We start from the raw sequence: 20,276 nt of genomic DNA on the forward strand, positions 1-20,276 counted from the left end.
TGCCTCTATATCAACCAAACTTGGATCATTTGACATATAGATGAAGCTTTGTTTATCTACATACTAACTTATGGTTCCTTTTGTTCCATTTTGGCTCCATTGTTATACTAACCCACTAACCCTTATTGTTAACTTGTTCATATTGTAAATTGATCATTATAACTTGTCTAACTTAATCATTTAATCAAATTATTTAACCTTTAACCCTTGAGTTGGTATAGTCTTCCTTTTGTCAAGATACTGATATATGGACTTGGGGTTTGCATAACTTTCATTGTTACAAATCTATTTTAAGTTGATCATTTGATCATCTTCAATACTTTGAATCAGTAATAAGTTATCCCATCATGCGCCATATTTTGAATCTTTTGACCTAAGGATAGATAATCCTCAAGAGTTTAACTTGAAAATATTCGTACTAACTACTAACTTTTCTTTATTGATTTTGTTTGTCGCTAACCATTATTGTGATCTTGTTACTATTATTTTGTGTTTTATTTTATGTCATCCATATTCACTAACCATTGTTATTGTGACTTTATCATTATTACCTTGTGATGTTATTGCATTGTAATTTACTTTATAACACTCATTATCATCATCATTGTATAAACTTATCATGCATGATTATTTATTGTTCTTTACTTTATTTCCATCATACATTTAAAAACAACAAAAATATGATAAAATGATAAGACCAAAAATATTCATTCCACTTAATCAACTTGGACTTAGAGGATCTCATTTAGGACCTTTGCTTGGAGGACCTTTCCATATCTTTGTGATACTCTATTAACTTTGGATTTTATCTATAACTTGCATACCGGTTGCAAGAATGACATCATGGCACCACCCTAGGGGGACATGTTTGTAATACCATTATCCTTTGTTTAGCTTAGGTTACTTTTGCACTCACAAGACTTTCTCTTGGGCTACCTATAATGAGATCCTTTACTTTCTTGTTGGTTACTTTGTATACATGTTACATTGCCAATTTTGTAATCAAATAAACAAACCCTTAATCCAACGTCAATTGGCATTTTCATAATCAAATTCAAAATACAATAAAACTATGATTAGTATTGTGCGCCACGAGCCTTAAATGGTGGAGGATGAGTAAGAATGGAGCTTTCCTACCCTTACTCTGATTATTTTTGACACAAGACGCTTGGCTTATTTGTCTAGAATTTTCACCTTTGCCCATAGACTTTAGTGCAATCTAATCACAAACTCTTTTTCATAAAACCCTTATTCAAGGTAAAAACAATTCAACCCATCAAAACTCATTTTTGTGCCTTAGGGCACCATTATGAAAAATCATTTTCTCAAAGGTAAAATCAACCCACGCACAAACATTTTCTACTTCGAACTACGAAGCTCTAATTCCTCATTACCAAATGAGTGATACGTAGATAACCCAAATGGTTCCCATGGAGTACCATGGATGTGAGGGGTGTTAATACCTTTCTCTTGCGTAACCGACTTCCAAACCCAAGTCTCGGTTGCGATATCGATTCTTTATCTGTACCTTTGCACTCCTCATGCGCATGTTTTTCTTTTTGAGGGTTTTAGAGACTATTTCCCCTCTCCTCTCCGATAGAGGAACTCAAAATAAAATTTGGGGGCGACTCTTCTGATTTGCCTTCTTTCTTTCTTCGATTAAGACAAGGAATTCTTTTGTTCAGTCTTGGTTCCTCGTAACCCCGATTGCGACACCTCTTGGCAACCCAATCAAATATATTTCTTTTGTGTTCCGCATTAGTTCCACGAACTACAGAGCTCTGACTTTCTCATTGCACAGTAAGAATACGTAGGCACGAGGATTCAAATCCTTCACGAGCATATTTATTCTTTAACCTTTCATTCACCATCCACTATGCACTATTCAATACCTTCATTCAAATATTCTACCACCATTCACTTCATGTGATATATCTCTCTCTTTGAGCCAAATACACAATTTCATTGGCTCCATCCAATGTCTGCCTTTGAATCGAGAGTTGTTCGGCTTCTTGCCAAACACTTAATTCCCTTTGTTTTCGTCCCTTCCATATAGTGGTACCTTGCCTTAGCCCCCCACATATTGGTTCATGCCACCTTTAATCTCTAGTTCATACTTCATCCCTTTTTGGGTTCAAACAACATTATCCTTTGGTTCAAACCATACCTATATCAATCTTCTTTCATCTCCTACCATTAGTTCTATGAACTATGGAGCTCTGAATTCCTTATTGCACTATAAGGATACATAGTCATGAGGGCCCTAGACCTCACCGAGCACTCTATATATTCTCTTCCTTTCCCTTATTCTTTCACGAGTAATCCTTAGGTAGTAACACCCATCCAAGCACATAACAATCAAAACGGTTCTTGTTGAGTACAACAGATGTGAGGGATGTTAATATCTTCCCCTTGCATAACCGACTTGCTTACCCATTTTCTCTTTCCCTAGGTTTTATCGATGTTTTCCCTTTCCTTCGGGAATAAATAAAGTTCGATAGAGACTTTGTTGTATCTTTGAGCGTGCGATGCGCTCGGGTATATTTTCACTAGCTTTAGCTGGCAACTCTGTTGGGGATAGCTTGCTATTGAGGATTGCAACCTAGTTGCTAAAATGAGTCAAGCCTAGTTTTGATTGCTTTCTTCGTTTGTTTAGATGTTTATCTTTATGCTTTACTCGCTCTATCTTTATGTGATTTATCACATTTCTTTATTGCTTTAAATATTCATTATATGTTGGATATCTACTATACTCTCTGTTGGGTTGGGATGATGCTATATGAGAGAATATCTATATCCGAGTTGAGTATATACACATGATAGACTCGTGGATAGTCTTATTGACCTGCGTTCTTCATGTTGGGTTAGCACAAGATCCAAACCCAAACTAGATTCACTTGGAAGTACTTTTCTCCTGCGATAATTCGCTACGGCATGGTATTTTTATTTCGGATGGATGACTCTGGGGACCTTCTAGGAATTACCTTTTGAATACTAAAACCTACATGTGAGGGGGGTATGGGTTTTTCTGCAGAAAATCATAGACTCTAAATACCTTTATTCTCATGGATACGTCGAACCTTTGATCCTGCGTCGGGTAGTATATGTAGATTATCTGGATTATGTTGTGTTGTTAACATACATTTGCATATCATTTTGCATTGTTGTATATATGCCAAAGTTTTGAACCTGGGTTATTACACCATAGAAACTTTGAATCTATGGATGTTGCATAACTATTTGTATTCCATCCTCAATCTGTGCATTCATTCATTTGCATCTCATGCCTATCAACCAGAAAGAGCTCACCTTGTCCTTTCCTCAGACAGGAAGACGACGACTCTTCGACACTAGTATTTCACGAGAGCTAATAAATCAAGAATTATGGCAGATATAGAACAAGAGAATGCTACATACAGGGAAACCTTGGCTCAGTTCCAAGGCAAGATGGATCTTTTTCAGGGTAGTAGGGACACCATATTGGAGTACCTTCAATCTCAAAAGGATACTTCCTCTACCATTTATGCCAATCCTGCTACTATTGTGGTTACTGATACTATTGTTGTTGTCACTACTTCGATTGATATTGATGTTAATACTATAATCCAACATATGGTAAGCCAATCTATTTGTCAGTTGGGTCTTAGTAGGCATGTTGCTGCCTATCCTGGGGGTTACCTCCAAACTTTACTCCCCAAGTTGGTCCATGCAAATGTGTAGCTTTGGAAGCTTATGTTATTAGGGTGAAGAAGAGAGCTTTGGAGCTCAAGATATCATACGCTTGTGAGAGACCTATGTCTGTGGTTATGGTTTAGCCATCAACTCTCTCTAAACAAGATGTAGAGGAGTTGGAAGATGCACTTGCCAAGGTAAAGCAAGAGAGATACTTGTGGGAAGAGCGGTTCCATGCTTTGAATCGAAATCATGAGGAGTTGCAACTTAAGTTGAAGGACAAAGATGCACTTATTGAGGTTCTTGAGGGGTGTGCAGTGAAGGGACAGAGAGAGCCAAAGGATTTATTTTCTTCTAGTATACCTCAGCCTTCCGGTGCTTGGAAGAAGATTGTTGATCGACTCGTCCTCGAGAAATCTCATATGCAAACAGCTTTTGAGTCAGAGATTTGATGCATCTGAAGGAAGTACACTCCCTTGGCCAGTTCATCTGATGCAGTTGCTAGGGATCCTTAGGATGATAGTTTCCTTTTCTCTTGTGTTTATATTTTGGTTTCTGAAATTGGTACTCAGTGTAATCCTTCCAAATTTTATGAATAAAAAGAGATTTTATGGTCAATTGAATTGTTATTGTTGCTTACTTTTATTAATTGAAAATATTTGCAAATGAGACTTCATATGTTCCTTGAAATTAAAAACAAAATCAAAAAATCATTGCATTTCATGCATCATTTGCATAATGGGTTTCTTCAGCCAGATGTCTTATGATTCTTCTTCTGTGTATCAGACAAGCATACTCATCATTATAACACTCAAGCTAATCACCAGAAAAGAATGAAGCATCTTGAACAAGAGATCAGAGAGCTTAAGGATGAGATTTCCAGACTCACTGCCTTGATGGAGTTTGTGATTGCTACTCAGAACCAACCATCTCTGCCTCATGTAACTCCTCATCCTCAGAGGACTGTTATTTTAGAAATTGCTTCAACGTATGTGCCTGTTATTGCTACCATCCAGTCGGTGCCTACCATGCCTTCCAGATTTCCATGCGTAATGCCACCAAACTTTTTTCCTAAAGGGTATGCTCCAACATTTTCTTCTATGTCAGCATCTAACCCAGTCTTATTTGTGCCTCCTCCCATTGTGCATATTTTTCCTCGTGTCGAGGATACCATTTATCACACTGAGACGTCTGAAGGTCCTGATGCCTATGAGAAGATGGACGAGATGAAAAACCAATTCCTTGAGCTGAGAAAGGAGTTGAAGACCTTAAGAGGAAATGATATGTTTTGTAAGAGTGTTGATGAGTTGTGTTTGGTGCCCAAGGTCAAGATTCCAATCAAGTTTAAGGTCATAGACTTTGAAAAATATAAGGGGAATACATGCCCTCTGAGTCATCTTGTCATGTATGCTCGAAAGATGTCTACTCAGACAGACAACGATCAACTACTCATCCATTAGTTCCAAGACAGCCTAACTGGTGCTGCACTCATATGGTATATGGGATTGGACAGTGCTAATGTTCGTACTTTTAATGAATTGGGTGAGGTTTTCGTCAAGAAATATAAGTATAATGTTGATATGGCTCCAGATAGGGATTAGTTGAGATCGATGTCTCAAAAGGACAAATAGACTTTCAAGGAGTACGCCCAAAGATAGAGGGAATTGGCTGCTCAAATTAGTCGACCCCTAAAGGAGAAGGAAATGACCAAGATTTGCTTAAAGACCCTGAGTTCATTTTATTATGAACAAATGATTGCTAGTGCTCCTAATGATTTCACCGAAATGGTGAACATGGGGATGCAACTAGAAGAAGGTGTTAGAGAAGGTCAGTTGTCCAGAGATGAAGCGTCTTCAAGCAAGAAATACGGTGGTAGCTTCTCCAAAAAGAAGGAAGGAGAAACCAATGCAATTTCCATATGGAGGCAGATGAGGTCTCATTTGAAGAAGAATGTTAAACCGCGTCAACAGCATCATCAAGTATCATCAGTTATTCCCGTTTTCACCAATAATTCAACAAATCAATCAGTTCCTATTCAGCAACTGATCGCTCGACTGTGTGAGTCGAGAATGGGATACAAACTGCAAGTGCACAGTTCTATCGCGTAGTTTTAAAAGATATCGATCCCACAGGGACTTATGAATCGATATACCGTTATCTAAGGTTACTACGTAAAGCTAAGGTGAAAAGTGTTTGATTGTTTGGGGAAAAACTAAAGGCTAAACTAAGATCTAGCTTAAATATTAATAAAACGGATATCGGTATGTAGTTCGTCAAAACTAGGGAATCAAGTCTTTGTCGGTTTCTTGGTTTTAAAATAAATCGTTTCGGTTAACTTTATTGGTTAAAGGTTTTATCTCAAACTCTCGCTCTGTTGAATAAACCATGATTTTATATTAATGTTGCTGTCACTTATAATTAAGTCAAAAACCATATTTTGAAAGCAATAAAGTTGCAGAAACTCTTTTTAAGAAAATACTGACCGTTTTAAACACCCTTATCTCAAACTCTCGCTCTGTTGACTTAGGTTATATAATTAAATCCAAATGCTTAACTCTCGTCCTCACATTCAATCTTTAAAAATACTTTTTGGAAAAGGTCAGAATTTAATTTACTCTAAAACTTGCTCTCGCCCTGATCTAGAATTAATGCCTAAATTACACTGTCCAGTTAAAATCTCAAACTCTCGCTCTATTGATTTTAACTTCTTTATGTCTTTTACTTTTGTAAAAAAATCTTGTTATTAAACCTGTAAGTTGAGACCGTAAAAAGATTGATTTTGATTTTAAGTTTAGATAGACCGACTCAGTCTTGATCCCTTATTCTGCTTACTTTACATACCGATACCTAGGCAAATTAGCCAGACATGCTAAATAAATAAGAATTTATATCATGCATAAACAGACTCATTCCAGGCAGATAATATAGATAAATAATAAAACAAAATACTAAATAATGATTAAAGAACCTGAATGCGTAATACAATAGTCTTGAACACTCCACCACAAGCCGGTAGGATTTGTTCTTGGATTCTTCAATTAAACAGTAAATTAAATCAAGGAAATAAAACTGGAATATAACGTAAGGTTAAATCCAGTATAAAGTTGCACAATAGTTTCCGGTGTAGAAACTATTATGCGAAAAATATCTAAATGCTAAAAAGGGAAAGGTAAATTGCAAGGGAAAAAACGTAGAACTTGCAAAAGAAATAAATAAATAAACAATGTTAAGTTGCTGGAAAGGAAAATTGCAGAAGCTAAAAAGAAAAGAAAATTGGAAAAGCTTCGGCAGTGTGAGCGTGGAAAAACCGAGGAACCCTTTTAGGTTTTTGAAGTAGCTATTTATATTGGTGTTGGTAACTGCTTTTCGTTTCCCAAGGGTCTTCAACGTGGCTAAATGCATGGCGTGGATATAGGACACAAACTCCTCAACGTCTCTTCAAGTCTTCTGAGGGCGTTACTTGCGCCAAAAAGATAGTGGAATGGTGTGACGCTCGTCACACCATGTGTGACGCCCGTCACAAGGCTGCTTTGCGTGACGCTCGTCACGCACCTTGTGACGTCCGTCACAGGTAGTGCCTTTATGTTTTGCGCTTTGGGCTGAGCTTTGGCATTTGGTTCTTTTTCTCTCCTTTTTGCACCTCCTTTTCTTCCATTTTCACTTGTTCTTCAAAATAGACTACCTGAGACAAATAGGAAGAAAATACCACGTAATATCTCATAAAATGCAGTAAACCGAAATAAATAGTCATAGAATTTAATGGAATTAAGTCCTAAAATATGATATAATTTCGTGTTATCAAACTCCCCCATACTTAAATCTTTGCTTGTCCTCAAGCAAAATTCAGTATAGAAATCGTTTTCAAAAATTTTGCCAGGTGAAGTTTCAAAACACACATCAATTCGTAATAGGTTGCAGGTGGATTTTGTTTAGAAGCAACTTGAGTTTAATCTTGACATCAACAACTACCGTTACAACTTAGATAACCCTAGCTTATGCAAATCAGTTCAAGTAATGCCATTATAGCTATCCTAGTTCCTTTACTTTTATTTCACCCGCTTTCATTCTAGCGAAATCACATTAAGCCCTTTATCTTTTCGCGCACATAGTGGAGTAACCGGTTAGTGATTATGATCCGCTTTTAGCTAGAAGTTCTGGTACATAAGTCAGATAACTTCGTTATTCAGTCCATTGCAAATTGTGGGGGATCGAACCGTAGTCCGCCCTACCGAGTTCAGTACCAGATACCTACTGAACCAACTCATAATGGATCTTTCATATTGTGTTTTTGCACGATCTGCAACCTTTAGATTAAATGATCTGGTAAGGATCACCTAGTTTAATCAGTGCATTTCCTGATATATTCATATATTTTGTGTTACTTTGGGGATCGTTCACTTATATTCATCGGCTCTCCACGTGGTTTGCTATTAAGATGGTGTTGACTTCTCGTATAAACTACTCGGGGTTACTATAAAACTAAAAGTTCAAGGGATTGGTATAAGAGGTACTTATCCTGATCTAACATGTTGAGGTTCTCAGAGCGTTGTTATGGTAATGATTTTTGTCTTGATTTCACTCAAGTTTTATAAAGTAAGCAACTTTTGTACTTATTGGGTGTGTTAAATTTTTGTTATGGCTCATGAAATTTTTTGAGGGAATAGATAATAGAAATTTTCACACTCGGGACTTAACTTAAAAATTTATATATATATATATATATATATATATATATATATATATATATATATATATATATATATATATATATATATATTTAATAAATAATAGAGGGAAATAACATTAAAAGGAAAGGTACATACTTGAAAAATGGAAATAGGAAGAACAAGTTTTCCCCCCCATACTTAAATTAAACATTGTCCCCAATGTTTTAAGGAAATGAAATACAATATTGAAAGGAAAAAGAAACTACAACTAAGGTTGTCTTCCGCCTCTGGTTCTTGGACCTGGTGATCTCGGACGTAAGTCTAAGTTGTCGAACCTGCTGAACAACTCAGTAAACCGCTGGTCGGTTATGGCATTCCTAGCATCTTGTTGCTGTTGCATTTGACGCATCATCTGCAGCATTTCGACATTCTGTGCCTGCATACCATCGATAGCATCCATAATGTCGTCGTTGGTTGCAGGCCTTCTTCGTCGACGACGTTGGGAGGATGGGCCAGTTGCATTACTGGAAGGGTTGAGCGGGACTGACTGTTGTGTAGGCGGATGATCACCTTGTTCCATTGCTTCAAACTCATCTGTTTGTGGGTTTGTTTGTAAAGGCTCGGTGGTTTCAGGAGCGTTTAGATCGTAGAGGTGGCGGTCGGGGTTTGTGACATCAGTGAGGGCAGTATTTGGTAGAACAACGCTTGGGACTGCCTGGTTGTTCACCATAAGATAATATCCTCCGCCTACTCTGTTCTTAATCAGGCGGCTGGAGCGACAATAGTTGATATCCATAGATAGGGGAGGTAGGGATTCTAAAGTTTGGAGTTTATCCCCTAGGTTTAGGCCAAGTGCTATGGTGGTGATTAATCCACCAATTATAAAAGGTTGCCGGCCTCTAGCACATAAGGTGCGGATATGATGAAATAGAAAGGAGGCGGCGTTTACCTGAGTGTCTGGTTCGAAGACGCACTGGAGGAAAAATAGCTCCTTTGAGTTGACCTTGCTGTTGTTTGGCCTTCCAAAAACTGTGTTTTGCAGGATGCGGATAAAGTACCGGATAGTGGGGTTATGTATATGGGAGAGAAAGAGCTCTTCCCAGTTGTAGGTGTCTATACCGGTAATTTTCTTGAAAAGGCCGAAAACTACAACTGTGTTCCAGTTTGAGGTTGGAGGGATTCTGGCGTGCAGCAGACCTTCTGTGGGAAAGTGTAGCATGGTACTCAATTGGTTTTGGGTTAGGGTGTACTCGGTGTTAAACATACGGAAAGTTGCGGTACCGGTTAGAAATTCGTCTTCACCGGCGGGAGTGGTGTAGTCGTATGAACTTAAGAATTCGAAGGTTAGGGATGGGTAGGTGGGTTGATTATGAGTGCAAAGGAAGGTTAAGTTGGCTTGACGGAGCATCCATTCGATACCTTGGAGTAATCCTAATTGTTGTAAACAAGGTAAATCGGGGTACCTGGTGGAAACGACGCCGCGCTGTTGGAAACGCTCGAATTGCTCTCTCTGATAATTGTCATCTTCGGATCGGAAGATGATATTTCCGAAATTCTGATTTCCCGCCATTGTGATGAATTTTGAAAGGGGTGATTTGGAAAGAAAAAGAAATGTATTTGATAGGAGAGAATGGTTTGTGGTGAATGAAGGGAGGTTTGGTGGGTATTTATAGGAGAAGAATTTGGAAGGTGGAAAAAAAGTGGTTGAAAAGTAATTAAGTGTGGTTAAATGAAAAATGAATGGGGAAGGTAAAAAGTTAAAGGTGTAACGTTCGTCTCCAACGGCTCCTTAACGTTCACTAGTCTGAGGAGTGTTACGCTCGTCACAGGAGTGTGACGTTCGTAACATGCAATAGGCGTGCCGTCCGTTATGGATTGTGTGACGCCCGTCACACATTCCTTTTTGGCAAGGCTTCTGTAGCGTTTCACAGAATTACTTAGGTAATGAATTTTATTTTTGTTATTTATTTTGTTTTGTTTTGCTTATGATTGGTTTATTCTGTAATTTAATTTATCGTGCATGCTTAATCTGCTTTGCATAATAATAAGTCATAGGTAGCAACTGTAGAGCATAATAGCTATTGCATAATAAAATTAAATAAACAGCTTCAATAAAATGATCATAATGTAATACAGGAAAGGAAAACAATGAAATGAAAGAGAAATAAATGTGAACATGAATTCAAATATCATTAATGAAAAATCTAACTTAAAACTAAATAACTTAGAAAAATAACTAAATTCTATCCCTCTGTACGATCTCTGGCCGGAGGAGCAAAAGAGTTAACACGATGTATCAACTCGTGAAGCTGATTTGTCATACTGCTCATGTATCCTAGAACTTCGTGTCTCATGTTAGTAAATTCTCCTCTAAGGGCGTCTTGTTCTGACATCAAAGCTTCAATGGCGGTGTGATAATCAGTTCCGGGCATATGATGCCGGAGGTCAGGTATGGCTGATTCTTCGGTCAGGACAGGCTGAGGAGGAGGGTCAATATCATAATAGCCGGATGGTGTCTGAGGGTCAGATTCAGCATGAGGGGTATGGTCAACATAATTTTCATAGTCATCACAAATCTCATAGTCCTGGATGGATTCAGTGGATCCAGCAGGAGTGGGAGTTTCGTTCAGGTTATAGAGCCAGTTACTGCGGTTATGAATGCTAGTCCTAGGATCGGGCATGGTGAATAGGCAAAGAACTTGGTTATTAATTATAAGCTCAAACTCATCAGTCCCAAGGTTTGCTATAAACATAGTGTTGAAGAGGAAGGGTATACTCATAGTAGTAATGCCACAAAAAGGGCTTAGGTCAAGCATAGACTGACGTAATCCAATAGCATTACCTATCATAGTTATCAAACCGCCTATTCTAATGGGTGCTCTCTCATCCTGGATAAGGTGGTCCAAATTAGCTAACATAAAAGTGGCACCGTTCACTGGACGGTTCTGGGAAGCACAAAATATGATGAAGAGTTCATCACGTGAAACTGAAGTACTATTTGGCTTCTTCCCAAATAAAGTGTGGGTCAGGATCTTATGGAAATAGCGAAAGGCCGGGTTGTGTATGTTTCCAGAGAGAAACTCATGTTCTTCGGGCTCATCATTTCCAGTCAGCTTACCCCAAAAGTGTTCAAGTTCTCTATGTTCAAAAAGTTCTTCCTGGCTTACAGTGAATGTATCAAAGGATGTAGGAAAACCCAAAAGATTGGTAAAGTCTCTAATATTAAATTGGTACTCCATATTGAACATTCTGAACTGGATAAAACCTCTGCTAATTCCTTTTCCATGGCTGGGTAGATAGATTAATGAGCTAAGGAATTCTAGTGTGAGTCTCCGGTAGGTGGTGAAATGTCTCAGGATAGGGGATGTCTCCCATCCTATCTGATTCAGCAAAAACAGGACACTCTGTCTAAGTCCAAGGGCAGTCATAGCCCAATCATCAGCATATAAACTAGGTAGCATCTCTCTAGTGGCTAGTTCTTCAAACTTTTGTTTCTGAGCCATTCCTCTGAATTTGATACTCATACGATCAATATGTCCCATCTGGTTAGTGTTAGCTAGAGAAAAGAAAACATGAGTTTTAGTCAGGATTTGGCCAAATGCCGAAAGAAGAAAAAATTATTATTATATATATATATATATATTTTTTTTTTCTTTTGAATTAAAATAAATCAGGAATTAATACTAAACAGAAATTAAAAGAATAATTTAGGAAAGAAAAAATAGGAAAATGATAATAATAGAATAAGAAAATAATTGTGGGTTGTCTCCCACTAAGCGCTTTGTTTAAATGTCGCAAGCTCGACAAAGAAACTGTTAAATATAATCTATAGGTCCTGGGGGCGTTTCGTCTAAGTGTAGGATTTGCGAATCCTCGTTGGTTTCCGCATAGTGATAGTGTTTCAGACGTTGCCCGTTTACGGTGAACGGTTCTGTAGATTTTCCTTTTATTTCTACCGCTCCACTGGGAAAGATTTTAGTGATATGAAAAGGCCCTGACCATCTGGATCGTAGTTTTCCCGGGAATAGCTTTAGTCTAGAGTTAAATAAAAGTACTGCGTCGCCTTGCTTGAAGATTTTCCTTGATATACGCTTGTCATGCCATTGTTTTGTTCTTTCTTTATAGATTCTGGCGTTTTCATAGGCGTCTCTTCTGAGTTCCTCTAATTCGTTTATGTCAAGGATTCTCTTTTCACTGGCGGCCTTATAGTTCAAATTTAGATTTCTAATAGCCCAATAGGCTTTATGTTCTAACTCTACCGGGAGGTGACAGGATTTTCCATAAATGAGCTTAAATGGGGTCGTCCCTATGGGGGTTTTATAAGCAGTTCGGTATGCCCACAAAGCTTCTGATAATTTCGATGACCAATCTTTCCTTGAAGTGGCGACCGTTTTTTCTAGTATTTGCTTGATTTCTCTGTTAGATACTTCCACTTGTCCACTGGTTTGAGGGTGGTAAGGTGTTGCTATCCTATGTCTCACTCCATACTTAAGTAGTAGTTTTTCGAGTACCTTGGATATAAAGTGTGATCCACCATCACTGACTACTATTCTTGGGATGCCAAATCTCGGAAATATTATATTTTTAAAGAGTCTAGTTACTACTCGGGTGTCATTTGTTGGAGAAGCTATAGCTTCGATCCACTTTGATACGTAGTCAACTGCCACGAGTATGTATTTGTTACCGAAAGAGGATGGGAAAGGTCCCATGAAGTCTATCCCCCATACGTCAAAAATCTCTACTTCCAAAATACCTTTTTGCGGCATTTCGTCACGTCTAGATATGTTTCCCGTGCGTTGACATCTGTCACACTCCTTAATAGCCGCATGTACGTCCTTCCATATAGTTGGCCAATAAAAGCCAGCTTGTAGGATTTTAGAGCAGGTCTTGGATGTACTTGTGTGTCCACCATAAGGAGCGGAGTGGCAGTGTTGGATTATATTTTCTACCTCTTCTTCGGGTATACATCGACGGAAAATACCATCGGGGCCTCTTTTGAAAAGTAAGGGATCATCCCAGTAATAGTGTTTTATGTCGTAGAAGAATCGTTTCTTCTGTTGGTAAGATAAAGTAGGTGGGACTATTCCGGCAGCTAAATAATTGACTAGATCAGCGTACCACGGTGTGGCAGATATAGCTAAGGTGGTTTCTACTTGCATGTCGGAGTTGTTCTCTTCCAAAGTAGCTATAAGTTTGTCGTACGAGAAATCATCATTAATTGATGTTCTTTCCGGTTCAAGGTTCTCAAGTCTAGAGAGGTGGTCTGCTACTACGTTTTCAGTTCCTTTCTTGTCCTTGATTTCTAAGTCGAATTCTTGTAGCAACAAGATCCATCTTAGGAGTCTAGGTTTAGCATCTTTTTTTGTTAAAAGGTACCTGATAGCAGCGTGATCAGTGTAGACTATTATTTTGGCTCCTACCAAGTAAGAACGAAATTTATCTAGCGCAAATACCACTGCTAGGAGTTCTTTCTCGGTAGTGGCGTAATTCATTTGCGCTTCATCCAGGGTTCTGCTTGCGTAATATATAACGTGAAGCTTTTTATCCTTTCTTTGTCCTAAAACAGCACCTACAGCATAATCACTGGCATCGCACATTATTTCAAATGGTTCATTCCAGTCTGGTGTCTGCATTATGGGTGCTGAGATCAATGCTTGCTTAAGAGTTTGAAATGCTTTTAAACAGTTATCGTCGAATATGAATTCAGCATCTTTCATCAACAGTCCGGTTAAAGGTTTAGTTATCTTAGAGAAGTCTTTGATGAATCGTCGGTAAAAACCGGCGTGTCCTAAAAAGCTTCGTACTTCTCTCACGGTTCCTGGGGGTTGAAGATTTTCGATTACCTCTATTTTGGCTTTGTCTACTTCAATTCCTCTGTTCGAGATGATGTGTCCTAAGACAATTCCTTCTTGTACCATAAAGTGGCACTTTTCCCAATTAAGTACTAAGTTTACTTTTACACATCGCTCAAGAACTCTTTCCAGGTTTTCAAGGCATTCTTCGAAACTTTGTCCGTATACAGAAAAGTCATCCATAAATACTTCCATGATGTTTTCGAGAAAGTCGGCGAAAATTGCCATCATGCATCTTTGAAAGGTTGCAGGGGCATTACACAGACCAAACGGCATTCGTCTATAAGCGAAGGTACCAAAAGGGCATGTGAACGTTGTCCTTTCTTGGTCATCAGGGTGAATTGGTATTTGAAAGAAGCCTGAATAACCGTCTAGATAACAGAAATGTGAGTGTTTTGCTAATCGTTCTAACATTTGGTCAATGAATGGTAAAGGGAAATGATCTTTTCGGGTTGCTTTGTTTAGTTTCCTATAGTCAATGCACATTCTCCATCCCGATTCGATTCGTTTAGTTATAGTTTCTCCTTTTTCGTTTTCAATAACGGTTATGCCTCCTTTCTTTGGTACAACGTGTACAGGACTAACCCATTTGCTATCAGATATAGGATATATAATACCTGCTTCCAATAACTTGGTTATTTCCTTCTTTACTACCTCACTCAGGATCGGATTTAGTCTTCTCTGGTGTTCCCTAGAGGTTTTACAGTCTTCTTCTAACATGATGCGGTGCATACAAATAGAAGGACTTATTCCTTTAAGATCGGTGATGTGGTATCCTAGTGCGGTGGGATACTTCCTTAAGATATGTAGGAGTTTTTCTGTTTCGAGTCTTCCTAGGTCTGCATTAACTATCACAGGTCGTTCAAGTTCTAAGTCTAGGAATTCATATCTCAGATTTTTGGGAAGTGTTTTCAGGTCAGGGGTTGGTTTGTTAAGACATTGCGTAGGGTCCGGTGTTATTGCTAAACATTGGTTAGATTTGTCTTCTAAAAGATAGTCTGATGATTTGTCTTCTTCTAACTCTGCTTCTTTTATGCATTCATCGATGATATCCATGAAGTAACATGTATCTTCTATTGCAGGTGCTTTCAAGAATTTGGAAAGAATGAACTCAATTTTCTCTTCACCTACTTCGAAGGTGAGTCGTCCTCGTTTTACGTCTATGATTGCACCGGCAGTTGCTAAGAACGGTCTTCCTAGTATAATAGGTGTAATATCATCTTCTCTAATGTCCATAATTGTAAAATCAGTGGGGATGTAGAATTGACCTATGCGTACGGGAACGTTTTCAAGGATTCCTACAGGATATTTGATGGAACGATCTGCTAGTTGCACAGACATTTTGGTTGGTCTTAATTCTCCCATTTCCAGTTTCTTACATATGGATAAAGGCATAACGCTAATTCCGGCTCCTAAATCGCATAAGGCTTTGTCGATGACAAATTTTCCTATGTGACAGGGTATAGAGAAACTACCTGGATCCTTGAGTTTAGGGGGCATGTTTTGGATTATAGCGCTACATTCGGCAGGGAGTGTAACGGTTTCGGTATCCTCAAGTTTCCTCTTATTAGAAAGGATTTCTTTTAAGAATTTAGCATATGAGGGCATCTGCGTAATAGCTTCGGTGAACGGAATTGTAACGTTTAATTGTTTAAGGAGATCAACAAATTTTCTGAATTGGCCCGCATCTTTGGTTTTAACAAGCCTTTGAGGGTAAGGTATAGGTGGTTTGTAAGGTGGTGGAGGTACATAAGGTTCCTTCTTTTCTAGGGTTTCCTTATTACTCTCTTCCTTTTCCTTAGGTTCACTTTCCTCAGTTGATTTCTTAGGGTTTTGGTTTTCTATCCTTGGATCAGACGGTCCTTCCACTTCCGTTCCACTTCTTAATATAATTGCATGAGCTTGGCTTCTCGGATTAGGTTGGGGCTGTCCAGGGAATGTACCAGTTGGGGCAGCAGTAGGTGCTTGTTGTTGGGCTACTTGTGATATTTGTGTTTCCAGCATTTTGTTATGGGTAGCCAAGGCATCTACTTTGCTTGCTAGTTGTTTAAGTTGTTCGCCAGTGTGTATGTTCTGGTTTAAGAAATCTTTATTGGTTTGTTGTTGGGAAGCTATAAAGTTTTCCATCATGATTTCCAAGTTGGATTTCCTAGGGGTGTTATTGTTAGGCATGGATGGATTCGGTTTCTGATATCCCGGAGGTATAGATGAGGCTTGATTTGGAGACTGTCCAGGTGCGTACAAAGCATTATTGCTCTTATATGAAACGTTTGGATGGTTCTTCCAATTTGGGTTATAGGTGTTCGAATAGGGGCTTCCTTGAGCGTAGTTCACTTGCTCTGCTTGGATTCCAGTCAAGAGTTGACATTCCGCAGGAGTGTGACCTTGGATTCCACAGACCTCGCAATTCTGAGTTATAGCAACTACGACGGCTGGGGGCGATACGTTTAAACTTTCAATTTTCTGGACCAAAGCATCCACTTTTGCATTAACGTGATCAAGGTTACTTATCTCGTACATGCCAGTTTTCGTTTGAGGTTTTTCCACCGTTGTTCGTTCGGTTCCCCACTGATAGTGGTTTTGGGCCATGCTCTCGATAAGCTGGTATGCATCAGCATAAGGTTTGTTCATTAGTGCACCACCTGCAGCGGCGTCTATTGTTAACCTTGTGTTGTATAAGAGACCATTATAAAATGTGTGAATTACTAACTAGTCTTCCAAACCGTGGTGTGGGCAAAGTCTCATCATGTCTTTGTATCTTTCCCATGCTTCGAAAAGAGACTCGTTGTCTTTCTGTTTAAATCCGTTTATCTGGGCTCTTAACATAGTGTAAGACCCCAATTTTGGCCCTAAGATCCCTCATGGCCCATATCATATCATACCATGGCCTCAAGGATCATTGCATGCCTTAGCTTCCCTCCTAGTGGGTAGGTTGCCTTGTGAGTTGGTTCTTGATCACCAAGCATGCCTTGCATTTGTATATCTTTGCTTTCATGTGTTTATTAACCAAAAAGTACAAAAATATTGTCAGTCTAACCTTGTTGCTTGCAGCTGAAGCAATCATCAGCAATTAGGTCAAAGACAGTCAACAGTCAGTCAAAGCAATGGATGGTGGCCATTCTTGCAGAATTTGGGCACCATGACCAATAATCAAGAGTTCATACAACTTGGGACATCATTTGAAGTCAAGTTCTCAAGGAATTAGGGTTTGGAATTCATCAGAAGTGGTTCAATCATGCAAAACCCTAGAAAAGTCAACAGAAAGTCAAACTTGGTCAACTGTGGATTTAATCAGTGATTTGATGGATGGAATTGATTTGAAGGAGTTCATTCATGTCTATACAAGTCTCATATATCATGTCCAACCTCATCATGGAAGAAAATCAAGTCAAATCAGAAATTTCCCAAAATAGAAAGTGGACCTGTAATTTTAACTGCCAAAAATGGAAACTTCTTGATCCTCAACTTACATCATGATACAAGCTTCAAATGAATTTTTGCCTAACATGAAAGTTGAAGGTCTTGTTCTCCCATTTTCAAAAAGTCCAAGAACTATCAAATCCCATGTGTGGTTGTCAAGATATGATCAATTCAATTTCAAAAATTTGTGAACTTCAACAAGCCATATCTCATGAACCATAAGGCCAAATTTGGTGGGATTTTTTCCTACAAACCACATTTCATCCCCTCTTTCCAAAAATATAAATTTCATTCACCAAAACCTTGCCAATCAAAATGGCATTTTTTGACTTGTTTCATTAAAAATCAAGTTTGACCAAAAGTTGACTTTTGAGATTAAGCAATTTTAACACTTTTGGCCAATTGGGAATTGTTTGGAAGACTATTTGCAACATGTTCCAAGCCCAAATTTGTGCTCATGCTATTATCATACCACCATTTTGGCCAAAGGTGCAAACTTGGTAATTTTTGCAAATGGCTTCATAAGTAAAAGCAATGTTTAGCATTTCATGAACAGACACAAAACAGCAGAAATAAGGGTCATTGGCAGCCTGTTTTGAAGCCCAAATTCATGTACAACACCACACCTCCATATCCACTTGTGCAAGGTTAGCAAAAAATGCAAATTGGTTTCTTTAAGTTAAGCAAGTTTAGCATGTCATTAAGTGATGCTAAACAGTGGTATATAAGTGAATTTTCTGCACAGACCAACCCTAGACAGCCTCCATTCAGACAGAAAACTCATCTGCTCTCCAAATTTCTCACTTCTTGATTTGGAACTGTTGCTTAATTTTCTCAAAGAAATCGAGCTGGCTTTGTTTGCTACATTATATACCATCATTTTGGGGTTCATTGCAAGCCGAATTTCATGACTGTAAAGCCATCTCCACTCTGTTTTCATTAAAGCTCAGCCATGGCAGAAGTTGTCTCAAGCTAGCTCGTGCATTCTTGAGTTGAAATAGCTTCATCATCCATCATTGCAAGGCCAAGAGAACATCTGTTTCGAGCTATATCATCAAAGGAACCACTGCATCTCATTTTTCTTCAAAAACAAGTAAGGTTTCGACCAACTCTTTTCTCAAATTTTTGCTATGCCATGTGTAGTCCTCGACTTGCTGATTCTAATGAACTATAGTTTGCTTGAAATGATTGAATATTGCATGAAATATCTGGAAATGAAGTTGTGTGTTCATTGTTGATTGTACTCGATGCATACTGTTCAACGTGTTTCAATGTATTTGGCTTATGGATTTGTGATGTTTATGCCTTGCTGATTCTGTTGGTAAGCTCGATTCATGTTTCTGGGCGATTTCATTTTCCATGATTCTTGGAGAAGATGAACACATGCGTATTACTGTTGAAAACCCTAGAATTTCCAGAAACCTGGGTTTTGGCTGCGTTTTGTTCACTGTTTCATTGAGTGACCAATCATAACATTTCACGTGTCCCCATCAAAACGTTGCGTTTGGTTAAGTGATGCGCTTAATTACCACATTGCCATCCGGTCAACTTAGTTGACCACCATTTCATGTTATGTTGCTCATGTTCATTCCAAATTGTTACACAACTTTGAAAATTCATAACATCTTCATTATTCATCCAAAAATCATGGAATTTTTTGCATTGTGTCCTGTTAAATGTCGACTATTTTATCCTGATTTTTATTGAATTTTTGGTTGGCTGGATTTTTATTGGCTTTAGGATTTTATTCATGTGTCATTATTTTGTACCTTTTGCCATTCCTTTTATGAAATGATGATGTTACATCCAATGCCCCTGAAATTTTTTGTGGTCAATCTACACTCATTCACCTTTGTTTTGGTATAAAGTTTGTGCATTTATCATATGTGGTGTGTGAGATATGATTTTCTGAAGTAAGGTGTGACAATTTGTGTCACACCAATGTTATGCAAGTTCATGATTTTTGTTCACATGCTTCCTGACCTTCAAATAATGTGAAATTTTGCATGAGCCATCTCTTATATGTCTAGTTGATGTGTGATTTTTCCTGGATTTAATGATGCCATTTCCTATTTGTTTGAGATTTTTCTTCCCTGCCTAGTCAAATTTTGACTTTGTGTGACACTTCTGGCCATTTCATTTGGGAAATTCTCATATCTTATTGTATGATCATGAAATTTCACATGTGCATACTAGACATCTTGAGCTTTGCATTGGTGTTAATCCCATCCATTTCTCATCTGTTTTCATTTTGTTATGATTTTTTGAAGATGACACATGTTTTGTTGACTTCTTGGTGCATACTTGAAAATGTGTTGACTTCCTGATTTTAATTGACTATCTTCCCATGATCCAATTGAGCTGAAATTTCATATGCATGCTATGCTATGGATTGTGATTGAGTATGAATTATTTCATGATTTTTGGAATTGATTATGTTTGGGTTTGAGCTTGGTCTTGCTGTTGACCTTTTGTGTGCTCCCTTTTGCCATGTTTTGACTTCTTTGGTCTATAAAATGATGATGACGCATGATTTGAGTTTGAAACCAATTGTGCTTGCTTATCAAATGTTTGAATTTGGCTTTAGTTGACTTTCATTTGCTGTTTTGACTTTTCCTTTTGTTTTTGACCCTAGGCTTGTCCTAGCGGTCTTTTGGACTTATGT

General features: G+C 38.2%; 1 pseudogene; it reads left to right on the top strand.

Moving 5' to 3' along the window:
• The first annotated feature begins 16,910 nt into the window (after positions 1-16,910).
• LOC127109405 (uncharacterized) lies at positions 16,911-17,010 on the top strand (annotated as a pseudogene).
• Positions 17,011-20,276: the final 3,266 nt, after the last annotated feature.

Source organism: Lathyrus oleraceus, chromosome 7 (assembly GCF_024323335.1).
Source record: "Lathyrus oleraceus cultivar Zhongwan6 chromosome 7, CAAS_Psat_ZW6_1.0, whole genome shotgun sequence".
NCBI classification, from domain to species: Eukaryota; Viridiplantae; Streptophyta; class Magnoliopsida; order Fabales; family Fabaceae; genus Lathyrus; species Lathyrus oleraceus.